Source organism: Rutidosis leptorrhynchoides, chromosome 11 (genome assembly GCF_046630445.1).
Source record: "Rutidosis leptorrhynchoides isolate AG116_Rl617_1_P2 chromosome 11, CSIRO_AGI_Rlap_v1, whole genome shotgun sequence".
NCBI classification, from domain to species: domain Eukaryota; kingdom Viridiplantae; phylum Streptophyta; class Magnoliopsida; order Asterales; family Asteraceae; genus Rutidosis; species Rutidosis leptorrhynchoides.
In genome coordinates this window covers 304620436-304639185 of record NC_092343.1, presented here as the reverse complement: position 1 = coordinate 304639185, position 18750 = coordinate 304620436, and positions in this window count along the sequence as shown.

Genomic DNA, 18750 nt, shown 5'->3' with positions numbered 1-18750 from the left:
CCAATAGATCTATCTTTAGGATTCGCGTCAATTAGGGTGTCTATTCCCTAATTCTTAGATTACCAGACTTAATAAAAAGGGGCATATTCGATTTTGATAATTCAACCATAGAATGTAGTTTCACATACTTGTGTCTATTTTGTAAATCATTTATAAAACCTGCATGTATTCTCATCCCAAAAATATTAGATTTTAAAAGTGGGACTATAACTCACTTTCACAGATTTTTACTTCGTCGGGAAGTAAGACTTGGCCACTGGTTGATTCACGAACCTATAACAATATATACATATATATCAAAGTATGTTCAAAATATATTTACAACACTTTTAATATATTTTGATGTTTTAAGTTTATTAAGTCAGCTGTCCTCGTTAGTAACCTACAACTAGTTGTCCACAGTTAGATGTACAGAAATAAATCGATAAATATCATCTTGAATCAATCCACGACCCAGTGTATACGTATCTCAGTATTGATCACAACTCAAACTATATATATTTTGGAATCAACCTCCACCCTGTATAGCTAACTCCAACATTCACATATAGAGTGTCTATGGTTGTTCCGAAATATATATAGATGTGTCGACATGATAGGTCGAAACATTGTATACGTGTCTATGGTATCTCAAGATTACATAATATACAATACAAGTTGATTAAGTTATGGTTGGAATAGATTTGTTACCAATTTTCACGTAGCTAAAATGAGAAAAATTATCCAATCTTGTTTTACCCATAACTTCTTCATTTTAAATCCGTTTTGAGTGAATAAAATTGCTATGGTTTCATATTGAACTCTATTTTATGAATCTAAACAGAAAAAGTATAGGTTTATAGTCGGAAAAATAAGTTACAAGTTGTTTTTGTAAAGGTAGTCATTTCAGTCGAAAGAACGACGTCTAGATGACCATTTTAGAAAACATACTTCCACTTTGAGTTTAACCATAATTTTTGGATATAGTTTCATGTTCATAATAAAAATCATTTTCTAAGAATAACAACTTTTAAATCAAAGTTTATCATAGTTTTTAATTAACTAACCCAAAACAGCCCGCGGTGTTACTACGACGGTGTAAATTCGGTTTTACGGTGTTTTTCGTGTTTCCAGGTTTTAAATCATTAAGTTAGCATATCATATAGATATATAACATGTGTTTAGTTGATTTTAAAAGTCAAGTTTGAAGGATTAACTTTTGTTTGCGAACAAGTTTAGAATTAACTAAACTATGTTCTAGTGAATACAAGTTTAAACCTTCGAATAAGATAGCTTTATATGTATGAATCGAATGATGTTATGAACATCATTACTACCTTAAGTTCCTTGGATAAACCTACTGGAAAAGAGAAAAATGGATCTAGCTTCAACGGATCCTTGGATGGCTCGAAGTTCTTGAAGCAGAATCATGACACGAAAACAAGTTCAAGTAAGATCATCACTTGAAATAAGATTGTTATAGTTATAGAAATTGAACCAAAGTTTGAATATGATTATTACCTTGTATTAGAATGATAACCTACTGTAAGAAACAAAGATTTCTTGGGGTTGGATAATCACCTTACAAGATTGGAAGTGAGCTAGCAAACTTGAAAGTATTCTTGATTTTATGTAACTAGAACTTGTAGAATATATGAAGAACACTTAGAACTTGAAGATAGAACTTGAGAGAGATCAATTAGATGAAGAAAATTGAAGAATGAAAGTGTTTGTAGGTGTTTTTGGTCGTTGGTGTATGGATTAGATATAAAGGATATGTAATTTTGTTTTCATGTAAATAAGTCATGAATGATTACTCATATTTTTGTAATTTTATGAGATATTTCATGCTAGTTGCCAAATGATGGTTCCCACATGTGTTAGGTAACTCACATGGGCTGCTAATAGCTAATCATTGGAGTGTATATACCAAGAGTACATACATCTAAAAGCTGTGTATTGTACGAGTACGAATACGGGTGCATACGAGTAGAATTGTTGATGAAACTGAATGAGGATGTAATTGTAAGCATTTTTGTTAAGTAGAAGTATTTTGATAAGTGTCTTGAAGTCTTTCAAAAGTGTATGAATACATATTAAAACACTACATGTATATACATTTTAACTGAGTCGTTAAGTCATCGTTAGTCGTTACATGTAAATGTTGTTTTGAAACCTTTAGGTTAACGATCTTGTTGAATGTTGTTAACCCATTGTTTATTATAACAAATGAGATGTTAAATTGTTATATTATCATGATATTATGATATATAATATATCTTAGTATGATGTATATACAGTTAAATGTCGTTACAACGATAATCGTTACATATATGTCTCGTTTCGAAATCATTAAGTTAGTACTCTTGTTTTTACATAAGTATTTCATTGTTAATACACTTAATAATATATTTACTTATCATTTAACATAATTAACCAAGTGTATCAATATCTTAATATGATTCATATGTACCTAGTAAGACGTTGTTATAACGATAATCGTTATATATATCGTTTTCGAGTTTCTTAAATTAATAGTCTCATTTTTATGTATATAACTCATTGTTAAAATACCTAATGAGATACATACTTATAATAAAAACATTTTAACTATATATATAACCATATATATGTCATCGCATAGTTTTTACAAGTTTTAACGTTCGTGAATCACCGGTCAACTTGGGTGGTCAATTGTCTATATGAAACATATTTCAATTAATCAAGTATTAACAAGTTTGATTGCTTAACATGTGGGAAACATTTAATCATGTAAATATCAATCTCAATTAATATATATAAACATGGAAAAGTTCGGGTCACTACAAATAAATCGATAAATATTATCTTGAATCAACCCATGACCCAGTGTATACGTATCTCAGTATTGATCACAACTCAAACTATATATATTTTGGAATCAACCTCAACCATGTATAGCTAACTCCAACATTCACATATAGAGTGTCTATGGTTGTTCCGAAATATATATAGATGTGTCGACATGATAGGTCGAAACATTGTATACGTGTCTATGGTATCTCAAGATTACATAATATACAATACAAGTTGATTAAGTTATGGTTGGAATAGATTTGTTACCAATTTTCACGTAGCTAAAATGGGAAAAATTATCCAATCTTGTTTTACCCATAACTTCTTCATTTTAAATCTGTTTTGAGTGAATAAAATTGCTATGGTTTCATATTGAACTCTATTTTATGAATCTAAACAGAAAAAGTATAGGTTTATAGTCAGAAAAATAAGTTACAAGTCGTTTTTGTAAAGGTAGTCATTTCAGTCGAAAGAACGACGTCTAGATGACCATTTTAGAAAACATACTTCCACTTTGAGTTTAACCATAATTTTTGGATATAGTTTCATGTTCATAATAAAAATTATTTTCTCAGAATAACAACTTTTAAATCAAAGTTTATCATAGTTTTTAATTAACTAACCCAAAACAGCCCGCGGTGTTACTACGACGGCGTAAATCCGGTTTTACGGTGTTTTTCGTGTTTCCAGGTTTTAAATCATTAAGTTAGCATATCATATAGATATAGAACATGTGTTTAGTTGATTTTAAAAGTCAAGTTAGAAGGATTAACTTTTTTTTTGCGAACAAGTTTAGAATTAACTAAACTATGTTCTAGTGATTACAAGTTTAAACCTTCGAATAAGATAGCTTTATATGTATGAATCGAATGATGTTATGAACATCATTACTACCTTAAGTTCCTTGGATAAACCTACTGGAAAAGAAAAAAATAGATCTAGCTTCAACGGATCCTTGGATGGCTCGAAGTTCTTGAAGCAGAATCATGACACGAAAACAAGTTCAAGTAAGATCATCACTTGAAATAAGATTGTTATAGTTATAGAAATTGAACCAAAGTTTGAATATGATTATTACCTTGTATTAGAATGATAACCTACTGTAAGAAACAAAGATTTCTTGAGGTTGGATGATCACCTTACAAGATTGGAAGTGAGCTAGCAAACTTGAAAGTATTCTTGATTTTATGTAACTAGAACTTGTAGAATATATGAAGAACACTTAGAACTTGAAGATAGAACTTGAGAGAGATCAATTAGATGAAGAAAATTGAAGAATTAAAGTGTTTGTAGGTGTTTTTGGTCGTTGGTGTATGGATTAGATATAAAGGATATGTAATTTTGTTTTCATGTAAATAAGTCATGAATGATTACTCATATTTTTGTAATTTTATGAGATATTTCATGCTAGTTACCAAATGATGGTTCCCACATGTGTTAGGTGACTCACATGGGCTGCTAATAGCTGATCATTGGAGTGTATATACCAATAGTACATACATCTAAAAGCTGTGTATTGTACGAGTACGAATACGGGTGCATACGAGTAGAATTATTGATGAAACTGAACGAGGATGTAATTGTAAGCATTTTTGTTAAGTAGAAGTATTTTGATAAGTGTCTTGAAGTCTTTCAAAAGTGTATGAATACATATTAAAACACTACATGTATATACATTTTAACTGAGTCGTTAAGTCATCGTTAGTCGTTACATGTAAATGTTGTTTTGAAACCTTTAGGTTAACGATCTTGTTGAATGTTGTTAACCCATTGTTTATTATAACAAATGAGATTTTAAATTGTTATATTATCATGATATTATGATATATAATATATCTTAGTATGATGTATATACAGTTAAATGTCGTTACAACGATAATCGTTACATATATGTCTCGTTTCGAAATCATTAAGTTAGTAGTCTTGTTTTTACATAAGTATTTCATTGTTAATACACTTAATAATATATTTACTTATCATTTAACATAATTAACCAAGTGTATCAATATCTTAATATGATTCATATGTACCTAGTAAGACGTTGTTATAACGATAATCGTTATATATATCGTTTTCGAGTTTCTTAAATTAATAGTCTCATTTTTATGTATATAACTCATTGTTAAAATACCTAATGAGATACATACTTATAATAAAAACATTTTAACTATATATATAACCATATATATGTCATCGCATAGTTTTTACAAGTTTTAACGTTCGTGAATCACCGGTCAACTTGGGTGGTCAATTGTCTATATGAAACATATTTCAATTAATCAAGTATTAACAAGTTTGATTGCTTAACATGTTGGAAACATTTAATCATGTAAATATCAATCTCAATTAATATATATAAACATGGAAAAGTTCGGGTCACTACAAATAAATCGATAAATATTATCTTGAATCAATCCATGACCCAGTGTGTACGTATCTCAGTATTGATCACAACTCAAACTATATATATTTTGGAATCAACCTCAACCCTGTATAGCTAACTCCAACATTCACATATAGAGTGTATATGGTTGTTCCAAAATATATATAGATATGTCGACATGATAGGTCGAAACATTGTATTCGTGTCTATGGTATCTCAAGATTACATAATATACAATACAAGTTGATTAAGTTATGGTTGGAATAGATTTGTTACCAATTTTCACGTAGCTAAAATGAGAAAAATTATCCAATCTTGTTTTACCCATAACTTCTTCATTTTAAATCTGTTTTGAGTGAATCAAATTGCTATGGTTTCATATTGAACTCTATTTTATGAATCTAAACATAAAAAGTATAGGTTTATAGTCGGAAAAATAAGTTACAAGTCGTTTTTGTAAAGGTAGTCATTTCAGTCGAAAGAACGACGTCTAGATGACCATTTTAGAAAACATACTTCCACTTTGAGTTTAACCATAATTTTTGGATATAGTTTCATGTTCATAATAAAAATCATTTTCTCAGAATAACAACTTTTAAATCAAAGTTTATCATAGTTTTTAATTAACTAACCCAAAACAGCCCGCGGTGTTACTACGACGGCGTAAATCCGGTTTTACGGTGTTTTTCGTGTCTCCAGGTTTTAAATCATTAAGTTAGAATATCATATAGATATATAACATGTGTTTAGTTGATTTTAAAAGTCAAGTTAGAAGGATTAACTTTTGTTTGCGAACAAGTTTAGAATTAACTAAACTATGTTCTAGTGATTACGAGTTTAAACCTTCGAATAAGATAGTTTTATATATATGAATCGAATGATGTTATGAACATCATTACTACCTCAAGTTTAGTAGGTAAACCTACTGGAAGTGACAAGAAATGATCTAGCTTCAAAGGATCTTGGATGGCTTGAAAGTTCTTAAAGTAGGATCATGACACAAAAACAAGTTCAAGTAAGATTTTTACTCGAATTAAGATAGTTTATAGTTATAGAAATTGAATCAAAGTTTGAATATGAATATTACCTTGAATAAGAAAGATAACCTACTATATATAACAAAGGTTTCTTTATCTTAGATGATTACTTGGAATGGATTAGAAAGCTTGGAAGTAAATTAGTAAACTTGAAGGGATTTTTGAAGTGTTCTTGAAGTGTTCTTCCTATGATAATTATAGCTTGATTCTTGAAGTGATTTTTGATGAAGATGATGATTAACTACTGGAAAAATACGTTCATAATAGTGTGTGTGTGTTGAGAGAGAATTAGAAAGAGAATTGGAAGTGAAATGGAGTGAATGATGAGTGGTAATTGGTGAGTGGTGAGTGGGGTTAAAAGGAGTTCTAGTTAGTTGACTAGCTCATGGTAGAAGTTAAAATTGATTAGTCATACATGACATAATCAAGAGTGGAATCCCATGCTAGTTCCTATTGGTATATACCCATAGTAAGTACGTTTTGAAGCTGTGTATAATACGGGTAAGAATACGACTAGAATTCTTGATGAAAGAAAAGAATGGAAAAGTAACTGTAACCGTTTTCGTTAAGTATAAGTGTTTTGATATATGTCTTGAAGTCTTCCAAAAGTATTTTAATACATCTAAATACACTACATGTATATACATTTTAACTGAGTCGTTAAGTCATCGTTAGTCGTTACATGTAAGTGTTGTTTTGAAACCTTTAAGTTAACGATCTCAATTAATGTTGTTAACCCATTGTTTATTATATCTAATGAGATGTTAAATTATTATATTATCATGATATTATGATATATTAATATATCTTAATATGATATATATACATTTAAATGTCGTTACAACGATAATCGTTACATATATGTCTCGTTTCGAAATCCTTAAGTTAGTAGTCTTGTTTATATGTATATAACTAATTGTTAATATACTTATGGAGATACTTACTTATCATAATCTCATGTTAACCATATGTATATCCATATATATATCGTCATGTCGTTTTTACAAGTTTTAACGTTCGTGAATCGCCGGTCAACTTGGGTGGTCAATCGTCTATATGAAACATATTTCAATTAATCAAGTCTTAACAAGTTTGATTGCTTAACATGTTGGAAACATTTAATCATGTAAATATCAATCTCAATTAATATATATAAACATGGAAAAGTTCGGGTCACTACAGTACCTACCCGTTAAATAAATTTCGTCCCGAAATTTTAAGCTGTTGAAGGTGTTGACGAATCTTCTGGAAATAGATGCGGGTATTTCTTCTTCATCTGATCTTCACACTCCCAGGTGAACTCGGGTCCTCTACGAGCATTCCATCAAACCTTAACAATTGGTATCTTGTTTTGCTTAAGTCTTTTAACCTCACGATCCATTATTTCGACGGGTTCTTCGATGAATTGGAGTTTTTCGTTGATTTGGATTTCATCTAACGGAATAGTGAGATCTTCTTTAGCAAAACATTTCTTCAAATTCAAGACGTGGAAAGTGTTATGTACAGCCGCGAGTTGTTGAGGTAACTCAAGTCGGTAAGCTACTGGTCCGACACGATCAATAATCTTGAATGGTCCAATATACCTTGGATTTAATTTCCCTCGTTTACCAAATCGAACAACGCCTTTCCAAGGTGCAACTTTAAGCATGACCATCTCTCCAATTTCAAATTCTATATCTTTTCTTTTAATGTCAGCGTAGCTCTTTTGTCGACTTTGGGCGGTTTTCAACCGTTGTTGAATTTGGATGATCTTCTCGGTAGTTTCTTGTATAATCTCCGGACCCGTAATCTGTCTATCCCCCACTTCACTCTAACAAATCGGAGACTTGCACTTTCTACCATAAAGTGCTTCAAACGGCGCCATCTCAATGCTTGAATGGTAGCTGTTGTTGTAGGAAAATTCTGCTAACGGTAGATGTCGATCCCAACTGTTTCCAAAATCAATAACACATGCTCGTAGCATGTCTTCAAGTGTTTGTATCGTCCTTTCGCTCTGTCCATCAGTTTGTGGATGATAGGCAGTACTCATGTCCAGACGAGTTCCTAATGCTTGCTGTAATGTCTGCCAAAATCTTGAAATAAATCTTCCATCCCTATCAGAGATGATTGAGATTGGTATTCCATGTCTGGAGACGACTTCCTTCAAATACAGTCTTGCTAACTTCTCCATCTTGTCATCTTCTCTTATTGGCAGGAAGTGTGCTGATTTGGTGAGATGATCAACTATTACCCAAATAGTATCAAAACCACTTGCAGTCCTTGGCAATTTAATGATGAAATCCATGGTAATGTTTTCCCATTTCCATTCCGGGATTTCGGGTTGTTGAAGTAGACCTGATGGTTTCTAATGCTCCGCTTTGACCTTAGAACACGTCAAACATTCTCCCACGTATTTAGCATTATCGGCTTTCATACCCGGCCACCAAAAATGTTTCTTGAGATCCTTGTACATCTTCCCCGTTCCAGGATGTATGGAGTACCTGGTTTTATGAGTTTCTCTAAGTACCATTTCTCTCATATCTCCAAATTTTGGTACCCAAATTCTTTCAGCCCTATACCGGGTTCCGTCTTCCCGAATATTAAGATGCTTCTCCGATCCTTTGGGTATTTCATCCTTTAAATTTCCCTCTTTTAAAACTCCTTGTTGCGCCTCGTTTATTTAAGTAGTAAGGTTATTATGAATCATTATATTCATAGATTTTACACGAATGGGTTCTCTGTCCTTCCTGCTCAAGGCATCGGCTACCACATTTGCCTTCCCCGGGTGGTAACGAATCTCAAAGTCGTAATCATTCAATAATTCAATCCACCTACGCTGCCTCATATTCAGTTGTTTCTGATTAAATATGTGTTGAAGACTTTTGTGGTCGGTATATATAATACTTTTGACCCCATATATGTAGTGCCTCCAAGTCTTTAATGCAAAAACAACCGCGCCTAATTCCAAATCATGCGTCGTATAATTTTGTTCGTGAATCTTCAATTGTCTAGACGCATAAGCAATCACCTTCGTTCGTTGCATTAATACACAAACGAGACCTTGCTTTGATGCATCACAATAAATCACAAAATCATCATTCCCTTCAGGCAATGACAATATAGGTGCCGTAGTTAGCTTTTTCTTCAATAACTGAAACGCTTTCTCTTGTTCATCATTCCATTCAAATTTCTTCCCTTTATGCGTTAATGCAGTCAAGGGTTTTGCTATTCTGGAAAAGTCTTGGATGAACCTTCTGTAGTAACCAGCTAGTCCTAAAAACTGGCGTATGTGTTTCGGAGTTTTCGGGGTTTCCCACTTTTCAACAGTTTCTATCTTTGCCGGATCCACCTTAATACCTTCTTTGTTCACTATGTGACCGAGGAATTGAACTTCTTCCAACCAAAATGCACACTTTGAAAACTTAGCGTACAATTCTTCCTTCCTCAATACTTCTAACACTTTTCTCAAATGTTCACCGTGTTCTTGGTCATTCTTTGAGTAAATAAGTATGTCATCAATGAAAACAATGACAAACTTGTCAAGGTATGGTCCACACACTCGGTTCATAAGGTCCATGAACACAGCTGGTGCATTAGTTAAACCAAACAGCATGACCATAAACTCGTAATGACCGTAACGTGTTCTGAAAGCAGTCTTTGGAATATCATCTTCTTTCACCCGCATTTGATGATACCCGGAACGTAAGTCAATCTTTGAATAAACAGACGAGCCTTGTAGTTGATCAAATAAGTCGTCGATTCTCAGTAGTGGGTAGCGGTTCTTGATGGTAAGTTTGTTCAACTCTCGGTAGTCGATACACAACCTGAATGTACCATCTTTCTTCTTGACAAACAAAACAGGAGCTCCCCACGGTGATGTGCTTGGTCGAATGAAACCACGCTCTAAAAGTTCTTGTAATTGGCTTTGCAGTTCTTTCATCTCGCTGGGTGCGAGTCTGTAAGGAGCTCGAGCTATTGGTGCAGCTCCTGGTACAAGATCTATTTGAAATTCAACGGATCGATGTGGGGGTAATCCCGGTAATTCTTTCGGAAATACATCGGGAAATTCTTTTGCAATGGGAACATCATTGATGCTCTTTTCTTCAGTTTGTACTTTCTCGACGTGTGCTAGAACAGCATAGCAACCTTTTCTTATTAGTTTTTGTGCCTTCAAATTACTAATAATATGTAGCTTCGTGTTGCCCTTTTCTCCATACACCATTAAGGGTTTTCCTTTTTCTCGTATAATGCGAATTGCACTTTTGTAACAAACGATCTCTGCTTTCACTTCTTTCAACCAGTCCATACCGATTATCACATCAAAACTCCCTAACTCTACTGGTATCAAATCAATCTTAAATGTTTCGCTAACCAGTTTAATTTCTCGATTCCGACATATATTATCTGCTGAAATTAATTTACCATTTGCTAATTCGAGTAAAAATTTACTATCCAAAGGAATCAATGGACAACTTAATTTAGCACAAAAATCTCTACTCATATAGCTTATATCCGCACCCGAATCAAATAAAACGTAAGCAGATTTATTGTCAATAAGAAACGTACCCGTAACAAGCTCCGAGTCTTCCTGTGCCTCTGCCGCATTAATATTGAAAACTCTTCCGCGGCCTTGTCCATTCGTGTTCTCCTGGTTCGGGCAATTTCTAATAATGTGGCCCGGTTTTCCACATTTATAACAAACTACATTGGCATAACTTGCTCCGACACTACTTGCTCCGCCATTACTCGTTCCGACACCATTTGTTCCTTTCGTTCTATTAACCCCTGGTCCGTAGACCTCACACTTCGCCGCGCTATGACCATTTCTTTTACACTTGTTGCAAAATTTGTTGCAGAACCCCGAGTGATACTTTTCACACCTTTGGCATAGCTGCTTCTGATTGTTGTTGTTGTTGCGGTTATTATTGTTGTTGGGATGATTGTTGTAGTTGCTGTTGTTGTTGTTGTTGTTGGGCCGTTTGTTGTAGTTGCGATTGATGTTGCGATTGTTGGGATAATTGTTGCGATTATTGTTGTAATTGCTGTTGTTGTTGTATTGGTGATTCTTATCACCGTTTTCCTCCCACTTTCTTTTGACTTGCTTCACATTGGCCTCTTCAGCAGTCTGTTCTTTAATTCTTTCTTCAATCTGGTTCACTAGTTTGTGAGCCATTCTACATGCCTGTTGTATGGAGGCGGGCTCGTGTGAACTTATATCTTCTTGGATTCTTTCCGGTAATCCTTTCACAAACGCGTCGATCTTCTCTTCCTCATCTTCGAATGCTCCCGGACACAATAGGCACAATTCTGTGAATCGTCTTTCGTACGTGGTAATATCAAATCCTTTGGTTCGTAACCCTCTAAGTTCTGTCTTGAGCTTATTAACCTCGGTTCTGGGACGGTACTTCTCGTTCATCAAGTGCTTGAATGCTGACCACGGTAGTGCGTACGCATCGTCTTGTCCCACTTGCTCTAGATAGGTATTCCACCATGTTAACGCAGAACCTATGAAGGTATGCGTAGCGTACTTTACTTTGTCCTCTTCAGTACACTTACTTATGGAAAACACCGATTCGACCTTCTCGGTCCACCGTTTCAATCCGATCGGTCCTTCGATTCCATCAAATTCCAAAGGTTTGCAGGCAGTGAATTCTTTGTAGGTGCATCCTACACGATTTCCTGTACTGCTAGATCCAAGGTTATTGTTGGTATGTAGCGCAGCCTGTACTGCGGCTATGTTTGAAGCTAGAAAAGTACGGAATTCCTCTTCATTCATATTCACGGTGTGTCGAGTAGTCGGTGCCATTTCCTTCAAAATAGTCAAATGGAACAAGGTAATCATACAGAATATTAAGAGTAGTTAATAGTATTTCGTAGCATAATATGAACTCATTTATAAAATCTTTTTCTTCATATTAGCGTTTTATAAGTTTAAATTCGGGTAGTACCTACCCATTAAGTTCATACTTAGTAGCTAATATACAATTCAACTACTACAATTCTATATGAAAAACTGATTATAATAATATTTCGCGTTCAAACTTTTACACAATATTTTACAAACTTACAATACCGCTTATTTTACATATAGCATGAAATATAGCACACAATAAATTTGATACAAGATGGTTGTGAAGATAATTCTAGCTAGTACACAAGTCGTTCAGCAAAGGCAATAAAGACACGTAATTCATACGTCCAGAAACAAGTCATGCATTCTAGTTTTACTAGGATTACTTCCCATCCTTGGTCTTGTGGAACATAACTGTTATGGCCGTTGATAAGACATCGTGTTGTAACGTCGTCAAAGGGACGAGGGTTACGTAATGTCCAACAGTCCCGTAACAATCTAAAAACCTCATTTCTTACCCCAATTACCGACTCCGTCACTTGTGGGAACATTTTGTTTAATAGTTGTAGCCCGATGTTCTTGTTCTCACTTTGGTGAGAAGCGAACATAACTAATCCGTAAGCATAACATGCTTCTTTATGTTGCATGTTAGCCGCTTTTTCTAAATCACGAAGTCCAATATTCGGATATATTGAGTCAAAATAATTTCTTAACCCATTGCGTAAAATAGCATTTGGGTTCCTCGCAATATATGCGTCAAAGTAAACACATCGTAACTTATGGATTTCCCAATGTGATATCCCCCATCTTTCAAACGAAAGCCTTTTATAAACCTAGGCATTCTTGGAACGTTCTTCGAATGTCTTACAAACTGATCTCGCCTTAAATAGTTGTGCCGAAGAATTCTGACCGACTCTAGACAAGATTTCATCAATCATGTCTCCGGGTAGGTCTCTTAAAATATTGGGTTGTCTATCCATTTTGTGTTTTTATACTGTAAAATAGACAAGAGTTAGATTCATAAAAAAAATACTTATTAATACAAGCAATTTTTACATATATCATAAAGCATAAGCACACTATATTACATATATTACACCACACGAATACAACTATCTTATTCCGACTCGCTTGTTTCTTCTTCTTCGGTTTTGGTTCGTTTTGCCAAGTTTCTAGGGATATATGATGTTCCCCTAATACGAGCCGTCGTTTTCCACATTGGTTTAGAAAAAACCTGGTGGTTTAGAGGTTCCCGGGTCATTGTTACAACTTAAGGACTTCGGGGGTTGACGATACATATAAAGTTCATCGGGGTTGGAATTAGATTTCTCTATTTTTATGCCCTTTCCCTTATTATTTTCTTTTGCCATTTTAAATTCAATTGTGGTAATTTCTATAACATCATCGGAATTCTCGTCAGAATCCGATTCATCGGAGAATTGGTAATCCTCCCAATATTTTGCTTCCTTGGCGGAAACACCATTGACCATAATTAACCTTGGTCGGTTGGTTGAGGATTTTCTTTTATTTAACCGTTTTATTATTTCCCCCACCGGTTCTATTTCTTCATCCGGTTCCGATTCTTCTTCCGGTTCCGATTCTTCTTCCGGTTCCGACTCTTCTTCTGGTTCCTCTTCGGGAACTTGTGAATCAGTCCACGAATCATTCCAATTTACATTTGACTCTTCATTATTATTAGATGAGTCAATGGGACTTGTTCTAGAGGTAGACATCTATCACATAATATCAAACGCGTTAAGAGATTAATATATCACATAATATTCACATGTTAAAAATATATAGTTTCCAACAAAATTTGTTAAGCAATCATTTTTTTCAAGTAAACACGGTCGAAGTCCAGACTCACTAATGCATCCTAACAAACTCGATAAGACACACTAATGCAAAATTCTGGTTCTCTAAGACCAACGCTCGGATACCAACTGAAATGTCCCGTTCTTATTGATTAAAAACGTTCCATATTAATTGATTTCGTTGCGAGGTTTTGACCTCTATATGAGATGTTTTTCAAAGACTACATTCATTTTTAAAACAAACCATAACCTTTATTTCATAAATAAAGGTTTAAAAGCTTTACGTAGATTATCAAATAATGATAATCTAAAATATCCTGTTTACACACGACCTTTACATAATGGTTTACAATACAAATATGTTACATCGAAATCAGTTTCTTGAATGCAGTTTTTACACAATATCATACAAACATGGACTCCAAATCTTGTCCTTATTTTAGTATGCAACAGCGGAAGCTCTTAGTATTCACCTGAGAATAAACATGCTTTAAACGTCAACAAAAATGTTGGTGAGTTATAGGTTTAACCTATATGTATCAAATCGTAACAATAGACCACAAGATTTCATATTTCAATACACATCCCATACATAGAGATAAAAATCATTCATATGGTGAACACCAGGTAACCGACATTAACAAGATGCATATATATAAGAATATCCCCATCATTCCGGGACACCCTTCGGATATGATATAAATTTCGAAGTACTAAAGCATCCGGTACTTTGGATGGGGTTTGTTAGGCCCAATAGATCTATCTTTAGGATTCGCGTCAATTAGGGTGTCTGTTCCCTAATTCTTAGATTACCAGACTTAATAAAAAGGGGCATATTCGATTTCGATAATTCAACCATAGAATGTAGTTTCACGTACTTGTGTCTATTTTGTAAATCATTTATAAAGCCTGCATGTATTCTCATCCCAAAAATATTAGATTTTAAAAGTGGGACTATAACTCACTTTCACAGATTTTTACTTCGTCGGGAAGTAAGACTTGGCCACTGGTTGATTCACGAACCTATAACAATATATACATATATATCAAAGTATGTTTAAAATATATTTACAACACTTTTAATATATTTTGATGTTTTAAGTTTATTAAGTCAGCTGTCCTCGTTAGTAACCTACAACTAGTTGTCCACAGTTAGATGTATAGAAATAAATCGATAAATATTATCTTGAATCAATCCACGACCCAGTGTATACGTATCTAAGTATTGATCACAACTCAAACTATATATATTTTGGAATCAACCTCAACCCTGTATAGCTAACTCCAACATTCACATATAGAGTGTCTATGGTTGTTCCGAAATATATATAGATGTGTCGACATGATAGGTCGAAACATTGTATACGTGTCTATGGTATCTCAAGATTACATAATATACAATACAAGTTGATTAAGTTATGGTTGGAATAGATTTGTTACCAATTTTCACGTAGCTAAAATGAGAAAAATTATCCAATCTTGTTTTACCCATAACTTCTTCATTTTAAATCCGTTTTGAGTGAATCAAATTGCTATGGTTTCATATTGAACTCTATTTTATGAATCTAAACAGAAAAAGTATAGGTTTATAGTCGGAAAAATAAGTTACAAGTCATTTTTGTAAAGGTAGTCATTTCAGTCGAAAGAACGACGTCTAGATGACCATTTTAGAAAACATACTTCCACTTTGAGTTTAACCATAATTTTTGGATATAGTTTCATGTTCATAATAAAAATCATTTTCTAAGAATAACAACTTTTAAATAAAAGTTTATCAAAGTTTTTAATTAACTAACCCAAAACAGCCCGCGGTGTTACTACGACGGCGTAAATCCGGTTTTACGGTGTTTTTCGTGTCTCCAGGTTTTAAATCATTAAGTTAGCATATCATATAGATATATAACATGTGTTTATTTGATTTTAAAAGTCAAGTTAGAAGGATTAACTTTTGTTTGCGAACAAGTTTAGAATTAACTAAACTATGTTCTAGTGATTACGAGTTTAAACCTTCGAATAAGATAGTTTTATATATATGAATCGAATGATGTTATGAACATCATTACTACCTCAAGTTTAGTAGGTAAACCTACTGGAAGTGACAAGAAATGATCTAGCTTCAAAGGATCTTGGATGGCTTGAAAGTTCTTGAAGTAGGATCATGACACAAAAACAAGTTCAAGTAAGATTTTTACTCGAATTAAGATAGTTTATAGTTATAGAAATTGAATCAAAGTTTGAATATGTATATTACCTTGAATAAGAAAGATAACCTACTGTATATAACAAAGGTTTCTTGATCTTAGATGATTACTTGGAATGGATTAGAAAGCTTGGAAGTAAATTAGTAAACTTGAAGGGATTTTTGAAGTGTTCTTGAAGTGTTCTTCCTATGATGATTATAGCTTGATTCTTGAAGTGATTTTTGATGAATATGATGATTAACTACTGGAAAAATACGTTCATAATAGTGTGTGTGTGTTGAGAGAGAATTAGAAAGAGAATTGGAAGTGAAATGGAGTGAATGATGAGTGGTAATTGGTGAGTGGTGAGTGGGGTTAAAAGGAGTTCTAGTTAGTTGACTAGCTCATGGTAGAAGTTAAAATTGATTAGTCATATATGACATATTCAAGAGTGGAATCTCATGCTAGTTCCTATTGGTATATACCCATAGTAAGTACGTTTTGAAGCTGTGTATAATACGGGTAAGAATACGACTAGAATTCTTGATGAAAGAAAAGAATGGAAAAGTAACTGTAACCATTTTCGTTAAGTATAAGTGTTTTGATATATGTCTTGAAGTCTTCCAAAAGTATTTTAATACATCTAAATACACTACATGTATATACATTTTAACTGAGTCGTTAAGTCATCGTTAGTCGTTACATGTAAGTGTTGTTTTGAAACCTTTAAGTTAACGATCTCAATTAATGTTGTTAACCCATTGTTTATTATATCTAATGAGATGTTAAATTATTATATTATCATGATATTATGATATATTAATATATCTTAATATGATATATATACATTTAAATGTCGTTACAATGATAATCGTTACATATATGTCTCGTTTCGAAATCCTTAAGTTAGTAGTCTTGTTTATATGTATATAACTCATTGTTAATATACTTATGGAGATACTTACTTATCATAATCTCATGTTAACCATATGTATATCCATATATATATCGTCATGTCGTTTTTACAAGTTTTAACGTTCGTGAATCGCCGGTCAACTTGGGTGGTCAATTGTCTATATGAAACATATTTCAATTAATCAAGTCTTAACAAGTTTGATTGCTTAACATGTTGGAAACATTTAATCATGTAAATATCAATCTCAATTAATATATATAAACATGGAAAAGTTCGGGTCACTACATACACATCCAAATATATATAAATCACATTTTAAAAGCTAACTAAGCAATGACCACATAACTTGTTCCATTAGCAGTAGCTACATTATCAAATGACTCATAAGAATGCTCAAATCTTAATATACAAAGAGCATCATCAAATTAACAATATAATGTATGTCATGAAAATAAGCTTAGAATAACACATAAGCATGCTCAAAGCTCACATTCCTCAAATTGTAAAATTGTCGTCGTCTACTAAACCAAAGATAATTATATATAGACTGTAGACATCTTAACAACTTTCTTCTTACACATGTCCCTGCATCCATAGTTCTTAGAGTCTTGACCAATATTAATTGTGTAAAACTTCATATTGTGAGGCATAGACTAATTCTGAGAAACTTCAGACCCATTGGACATGGGCTCCATGGTAAAGTATATATGTCAGACAAAAGGACCAACTATAATCTTGATAGGCTTGAATTTGGACAAATTTGCGTTCGGTAATATTCTATAACTTGGTACTGAAATCATAAAGAAACATAATAAGATCAGTGGGTCTGGGTTGCAACAACTTTAGGCATCATCATTCTATTCAAGTAAATTATATCCAAGTTGCAGACAATTGTAAATATGTTATAAATCCAAATAAAGCATTTAAACCCCAAAGATCAAAGAGATGAAAACATAGAAAACATACAAAGCCAATAAACACATAAAACCACAACAGTGCAAATATATAACTATATATGGTCAAACAATTAAGAAAATTATGAAAGATAAATTTGACATGTTACCGTCCCACATGACCCATCCATTTTGCCATCTTAACCTTTGAAAATTCTATATTGGCCTATTTGAACATGTAATCGTGATTCTCTGTCCAAGTATACACTATATTTATACCAAATATCCCAGTCACCAATGCATAGATCAACATACATACAGTTCCTGAACTAAAAAGAGCTCAAGTTGTGATCATGAATAAATGACATTAGATGATCCTCAAAAAGAAGAAAATGGATACTAAAGATGAGAATATAACATAGAATGAACCTGAGTTTGACAGAAAGGAGAACCTACAAAACAACATCATTCAACAATGAATCTTCTTAGTTGGAAGAAAGGCAGTCTTAACCTGAAAGGATTAAAAAATTAATCAATCTCTCAAATTCAAAAACTGCATACAAGTATCTATTGCGCTAACGTTACTAACTAATATCGATGCAGCGTGGTAAGGGTAACCTGTGAAAATATATCTGCAGAAATATTAGCTGCAGGTTATTTCATCATACCATATCATTATATCATATACAGTTATATACTTAAACATGTATATTCAGTTTATACAAACATACATACAAACTTATATGTGTGTATAAGTGTATTGTGTAGTGAACTATAGATACATACATAATAACATTTACATAGATAGATTGATATAATAGAATATGATGAATAAAAAGGATCTAAAGACAGACCTGAGTTTTGACAGTCGATCGTGACACTG